General features: G+C 41.9%; 1 protein-coding gene across 1 annotated transcript in view; it reads left to right on the top strand.

The window, feature by feature from the left end:
- The first annotated feature begins 5,953 nt into the window (after positions 1–5,953).
- CAPSL (calcyphosine like) overlaps positions 5,954–6,847 on the top strand; it is a 23,518-nt gene continuing 22,624 nt past the window's right edge. The window contains exon 1 of the mRNA XM_007111468.2: positions 5,954–6,023. The gene's annotated coding sequence lies outside the window, so the exon portion shown is untranslated. The remainder of the gene's footprint in view (positions 6,024–6,847) is intronic.

Genomic DNA, 6,847 nt, shown 5'->3' with positions numbered 1-6,847 from the left:
CCCCTGGATGCCAGCTGTTGTGCTGTACTACTGTACTTTTCAAGGTACTATACTGTAAGATTAACAACATTTTCTTTATTTTTTGTATTTGTTTGTTTTTCATGTATTATTTGTGTGCAAAGTATTATAAACCTATTACAGTACAGTTCTAGCTGATTGTGTTAGTTGGGTACCTAGGCTAATTTTGTTGGATTTACAAACAAATTGGACTTATGAATGAGCTCTTGGAACGGAACTAGTTCTATGTAGGGGAATTACCATGCATAACGTTATCTGTGAGCTCCTCTGCAGAGCTAAAACCCCCACCAAATGGAAGACCTGATGAAGCACTCTTCGTTGCAGAGAAGGTCACAGTTCGCCCATCATCACCTGACGCCAGATGATCTCTGGATTGAAGGAATGCGGGCCCTGCACACGCCCTGATCCTTATCAGCAACCCCACCCCTGGGCTATAAGACTCTCACAGACACCCCCCACCCCTGGGTTGACATTAGCCCATTGTGGCCCCCTTTGACTGGCAAAGCAATAAAGCTATTCTTTTCTACTTCACCCCCCACCAGATATTGTGGTAAAATATACACCACATAAAATTACCATTTAACCATCGAGTATACAGTTCAGTGGCATTAAGTACATTCACATTGTTGTGCAAATGTCACTACCATCTAATTCCAGAACGTTTTTCATCTTTCCAAACTAAAACTCCACGCAGGTTAAAGGATAGCTCCCCATTTCCCATCTCCCTTAACCCCTGCCAGGCTTCTAAGCAACCCGTGATCTACTTTTGTGTCTATGAATCTGAACTTGAGCTTCTGGATTGCCCCTGACCAATGGACACTTCTACTCAGACCAGCCTGCTTCAGCCTCTCTGTCCAGGAGGCTTCTCAGGCTCTTTCCCAATTTCTCCTTCTTTCACTTTTCATAGAACTCACATGAGCTCTTCGGCTGATTCTTCCATGTGGGCCTTCTTCTTGCATCTCCTTTTCATCTCGCCTCACAGCCCGGGAAGCCTGGTCTCTGTCCTGCAGGTCAGCAGGGACATCCCTCCCAGGACCCCGTCTTTGGTCTCTGCCCGTGTCCCCTCCTGCGCAGAGCACCTCCTTTGCTGTCAGTCCTGGAGCCTGCCTTTGGTCCACAGCTGATGCTGCTTGCTTCCCACTTTTCAGAGTTGCCTCCTCAAGATCCCTACTCGAATAAACGGGGTCACCGAAACCTAAGTGGAGAAATGGAACTTACATGTAAGGCTTGGGGCCTCAGGTCCAAGAACCATGGCTGTGCCCAAGCCGCTTGATTTCGGAAACATTCCATCTGCCACCTCATGTAGCAGAGAACATCCCTACGTGTGGTAAACGCTTAAGGATGACATTCAGTTCCTAGTAACAGAAACAAGAAAAAAAGAATGGCTTAAACACTCTGGAGGTTTTGACTGATTTTTCTTCCCTGGACACAACCTGGAGACCGGATGTGGAAGGCTGGTTTGGTGACTCATCCTGCTGTCCACAGCTTTTTTCTTTTTTTTGGACTTTTGACATCCTGTCTTATACTATTCTCCAAGTTGCCTCTCGGGTTTGTTGCTCTCATGAAATATTTTACCTTCAATTATCATGTCCTCCTATTTGCTTTTGCATTCTGAAATGGAATTAAATTCCTCCTTAAAAGTTCTAGTGTATGGTATCTAGCAGATTAAAACATGGTGAAGAAAATATTAGAAACAAGGGATGGCCCTGGAAACTGCAGTTCTGGATTGCTTAATTCTGGGTTGTGAAACACATCTTGAAATAATTCAAATGAAAACATGAAACAGTTACTACAAATGCTCCCTGCAGAAATAGGAAAATGCCCACACCTGCCAGTGCCGGGATGAGATTTGCCTGTTGTATGGACAGCTGGGTGCCTGCTCTCCACCCATTTCTGTGAGTTCTCATGCTGCAAGTGTGTCCCACACAGTCAGGAGCATGTCACATGCAGAAGTGTGTGTGTGTGTGTGTGTGTGTGTGCTAAGGTTTTATTTCCACAATTCTTATAAAATCTCTTAAACTGGTCTTTGGCATAAGTTCCTTGTGGGACAGATATGCAGCCCTCTCTGTGTTGTCATTGGAATGAATGGCCAGAATTGTATTCCCCTCGTAAGCAACACAGGGACCTAGGGATGAGGCTCCCTGGCTTGTAACTCCCTCTCTCCTGCTCTCACTACAAAATCCTTCCTGATCATCTGGTAACTCAGTGAGGCCAACTCTTTCTGGTGCTTTCTAGGCTCTGTTCCAATCCATGAAATCTGATCAATAGCAGTCAATGAGCCAGAACGATGCCTCCAGTTTGTTTCCGCCAAGCATCCTACACAGGGCTGGCTGCCAGCATGGCCTTGATGACCTGGAAATCCGATCTCAGCACTCCGTGATTAAAATCCTTTGTTGGCTCCCACTTCAGGGAATACAAGGCCTCTGTGATCTCTCTCTGGCTAACATAGCAGGCACCTCTCGAAAATTCTGAAATAGACTCCCAAATATGTTCAGTTGATTTTTGACAAAGGTGCAAAGACAATTCAATGGAAAAAGAAAAATCTTTTCAGCAAACTGTACTGGAACAATTGCATTGGGTTGGCCAAAAAGTTCGTAGTTACCACAACACACCTACTAGAATGGCTAAAATTTAAAAGGCTGACAATACCAATAGTTGGCAAGGACATAGAGCTACTGGAATCCATATGTTCCACTGCTGATGGGAACGTAAAATGGTACAGCCACTTAGGAAAATCGCCATACAGTTTCCCCAAAACAGTTAAGCATCTGTGTGCCAAATGACTAAGCCATTCCAATTCTAGGTATTTACTCAAGTTAAATGAAAATATGTGTCCACCTGAAAACTCATACACAGATATTCATAGCAGCTTTATTTGTAACAGCCTTAGCCTAAAGAAAAAACAAAATGCCCATAAACAGGTGAATGGATAAACAAGTTGTGGTATATCCATAAAAAGGACTATTGGGGCTTCCCTGGTGGCGCAGTGGTTGAGAGTCTGCCTGCTGATGCAGGGGACATGGGTTCGTGCCCCGGTCCGGGAGGATCCCACATGCAGTGGAGCGGCTGGGCCCGTGAGCCATGGCCACTGAGCCTGCGCGTCCAGAGCCTGTGCTCTGCAACGGGAGAGGCCACAACAGTGAGAGGCCCGCATACTGGAGAAACAAACAAACAAACAAACAAACAAACAAACAAAAAGGACTATTGCTCAGCAGTAAAAAGGAATATGCTACTGATGTACACAACTATATACATGGATCTCAAAATGATCTTGCTGAGCGAAGGAAGCCGGACTCAAAGAAGTGCCTCCTGCCTGATTCACTTATATAAAATTCAAGAAAATGTAAACTAATCTCTACTGACAAAAAGGAGACTAATGGTTGCATGGGGCTGTGGGCTGTGGGAAGGTGGACTGTTAATGGGGTGATGGAAATCTTTTCAGTGGTGGCTTTGTAGGTGTATATAGCTATCAAAACTAAGTGGATGCAGTTTGTTGTACACAAGTTAGACCTTAAAATTGATTTGAAAATCTGTATGGGTGAGATATGCTTTTAAGTGTTTTTCTATTTGGGTACCTTAAATTTTAGTATTTGGGAATTATTGTACCATTTGAATATAACTGAAAATGCAAATACATTATAATTTCCAAAACAGTAGAGCTGGTACAGTTTTGAAAAGGGAGGAGATATGTGTGTACAAGAAGTAAGGTCATTTCCTGGAGAATCAGAGGGACTAATGGTAAAAGCCTAGGATTAGGGGTCAAGTTCACATACTCAGACCTAGTGCATGTTTATTTTATGAGTGGAACCTGGGGTCTTCCATAATTATAACACACAATTACACATTTGAAAAATTATAAGCACAGGCAAGATATTTAATTTTTGAGCTTTAATGGACATTAAACATGACATAAACTAAGGATTTAGGTATAAAATACCTATTTTCGGAGTTTCATTTTAAGATTCTGAAAGGAAGTTCAAGATGCCATTTATATTTCCTTTCATTGTTCTGCTTGTCTGTTTCTACATTACCACCATCTCATATTGATTCTTTTTTTTTTAAACATCTTTATTCGAGTATAATTGCTTTACAATTGTGTGTTAGTTTCTGCTTTATAACAAAGTGAATCAATTATACATATACATATGTTCCCATATCTCTTCCCTCTTGTGTCTCCCTCCCTCCCATCCTCCCTATCCCACCCCTCTAGGTGGTCACAAAGCACAGAGCTGATCTCCCTGTGCTATGCGGCTGCTTGTAGCTGTCTACCCCGATGCTCTGTAGATGTGGTTTTACCTCATGTCAATCTTTCATTGTTTTGTTTATCACATCCTAATTGCAGGCTATTAAGAGATGGTTATGTTATTTATTTAAATGTCAAAAAATTATTCATGTAGAAGGAAGTAAATGAAATGTCTATGGTCCTACACAAACTTCTACTTAGTACAAGGACGTAATTACTTCTGAAAAGTACACTTTGCATTTTAAATGTCCTTCATATAAATACATTTTATCCAGTTCAAAAATTTGATTCAACCAACAATGACTGATTTCATATCTGTACATGGTACTGGGCATTTTGGAAGATGCAAAGATGAACCAGACTCTTTCCCAGTCCTCTAAGAGCTCTCAGTTGGCTTTCCATTGTCTTACTGATTGATTAAAAGGCAGATTTATCTGTCATTGGTAGTGCATCTTGTCTAAGTGATTGCTCCTTAATAGCTTATTAGTTTAGCTTAGTAATTTCACTTAGTGAAAGTCAAATGAACAGCTTGATACCATGAGGTCAGCTGCAGCAAGAAGGGGTGTTTTGGGGATGAAATGGCTTAATGGTGTGTGGAGAAGAAATTCAGAACTACCCTGGGGTGGCGGTGGGGAGCACATCTAATCCATGTCAGTGTCAGCACCATCTTAGTGCTTGGTAGTGGTCATGGGCCATAGGCAGGAACCCTCTGGAAACAGTATCTAACCCCCAAAGAGAGAAAAGGACACATTTTTGAATGAGTGGCTATTTATTTGCACCTCAAATCACACCCTGTTGGAAATCCCCTCAACCAAGACAAATCTTCATTAAAATTCATAGAGAACATCACCCCCTTGACCTCCAGGACAAGTCTGAGAAGTTGACAAGGCAGATATAGAGTCTATTCTAGAGACTATAGAAATCAATGACCACACTTGCCTGAGGATACATGTAATGTGAGAACAGATATTGATAGTTCTAGTCTTCCGTTCTTTGCATGACTTCATGATGGAAGCAAGAGAGGAGAGATGTCATTGGTACAAATTAGAGAGAGCATGATTAAGGTGTTTTTTTTCTAAACAGGGCCACTTCTCATCTGGCAAACTTGTTGTTAGGGAACAAGTGTAAAAAAATGGTGAGAAGTGAAAAAAAAGAGGAGAAAGGTGAAAAGAAGACACCAAGGATGGAAACAGTGGGAAATGAATCCTTTCAGTGTGTGGCTGTGGAGAAGGAGGGAAGACTTTGAAACACCTGTAATTATACCTGCCTGCTCCCGTGTATTGTGGTTTTAAGTCTTACCTGATAATTAGACGCCATCTGGTGACAACAGAAGGGCGGAGAAGAGTTGCCTAAAGAAGTAAGAGAATTTGCTGAACATTATCTTATACAACCTAGGAGGCAAGTTTTGTGTCCTTCTAGAAACCAAACAACTGCCAGCCAAATTCCTGTTGGCTTCTCTCCTCAGGCCAACCGCTTGGGTTTTCACAGTCACTGGATTTCCTAGGCAACAGAAATGTAAACTTGAGAAAAGGCAGGGCTGGGATAGGGATTGACAATGAGCTGAGCCAATGAGGCGGTAAGTTTGCAGCAGTGATTCCAAGACATCCAATTGGCAGGAAGAGGGTGGACCAGGAAGTGTGAGGGCAGAAGGTAAGAGGGAGGAGGCAAAGGGGGATGGGAGGGGACCGGTCCTCCCAGATGCAAACGGGAGCGTCCATAGTTTCAGTTCAAAGCAACTATTGGCAACAGGTTAGCATTCAAGGTAAATCAAAGTTTTTATCTATTATATTGATTTGATCACTTTTGTTTCATTTTAGCTAAAGAAGAAAGAAGACAGTAGATGTTACCTTCTAAAAAGAAAATCAAAAAGTTGATGAGCATTCTTGGCTGTCTGTCTAGGGAGGAAATAGCTTGGTACTGGGAGAAGCCTTTGTCTTCTTTGCATAGAGGTGCTCAGATAAAAATGTACAAAAATAAATTTCTTTCAGTAAAGGGGAAGGAAATAACCATCACTGAGCTGTCACTATGTACTGGGTACTTAAGTGTGAAGTGTCTGGGTGAATTACTGTAAGTAGCCTGTAAGACCATTGATAAAAGAGAGCTTCAAGAAGGTTAAATATCTCCAAGTCAAAAAACAATGAAAAAATTGAGCTTTGGTTCAGACTTTGGTTTATCTAACATTCTAAGTTGTGCTATTTCTGGGGAACCCTGCCTGCTGAACTGACCACTTAGAATTAGATAAGAATCAGAATTCTTATTAAACTGACACAGCATGTTAAAAATTATATTAGAGAGTTGATTGGATTGATCATGAAGTTGAGAAGGACCTTAGGAAATGGCAATACCATTTATCAAGGTGTCCACCTCACTTGCCTCCAGTCTAGGGCATAGTTAAACCATACTAAGTAGATGGAATTCTTTCTTGTTTTTTAAAGCTCTTATTTTTTCCTCAAAATCTTACAACTACAGAAATCTTTTAAATTTGTAACCGTGCATTTTATTTTTTTATTTATTTATTTTTTTGCGGTGCGCGGGCCTCTCACTGCTGTGGCCTCTCCAGTTGCGGAGCACAGGCTCCGGACGCGC

The sequence above is a fragment of the Physeter macrocephalus genome, chromosome 8 (assembly GCF_002837175.3).
Source record: "Physeter macrocephalus isolate SW-GA chromosome 8, ASM283717v5, whole genome shotgun sequence".
NCBI classification, from domain to species: domain Eukaryota; kingdom Metazoa; phylum Chordata; class Mammalia; order Artiodactyla; family Physeteridae; genus Physeter; species Physeter macrocephalus.
The sequence above is the reverse complement of the archived record's forward strand: the minus strand, read 5'-3'. Positions and strand labels throughout refer to the sequence as shown.